Raw genomic sequence first — 503 nt, 5'->3', positions numbered from 1 at the left:
TGTGTTAGTCAGGATGACATCAAATCCTTACATGTTTTAACGTACTGTATTGACAGGAGGCTCGCGAAGTACGGTCAATGATTAGCCGGACAGTTAAAAGCTGCACCGAGCATCCTGTCTCTGCAGCAAACCAACCGAGACGCACAGATGCAGAAGTGTTTTTCCCCCCTACTTTTAATGTGCCAGAAACTGCAACCATCCATTAGCCTGTCACTCAAGAGAACTGAAAATAACTGGAGCAGGAGCCGACAGAACTGTAATACTGTATAATTAAGAATCGCGCAGCCCTGTGGGGAACAGAAATGTTCGTTAATGCTTTCCAAACTCGGTGAACGAGTTAACACACCTGCCCCTGGTCTGATGGTCGCAACCAATGTTGACGGTCCAGTCTGTTTACATTCCCAGAGATTAGTTCCACTGGCTGGGACACCTTAAACCTTGTTTAAATGTCTCCTTGCCTTTATTAATCTCACTGTGCAGGGACTTGCAACCAGAAGCCTATA

Source organism: Lepisosteus platostomus, chromosome 9 (assembly GCF_059453375.1).
Source record: "Lepisosteus platostomus isolate fLepPlt1 chromosome 9, fLepPlt1.hap1, whole genome shotgun sequence".
Taxonomy (NCBI): Eukaryota; Metazoa; Chordata; class Actinopteri; order Semionotiformes; family Lepisosteidae; genus Lepisosteus; species Lepisosteus platostomus.
Note: the sequence above shows the minus strand (reverse complement) of the source record.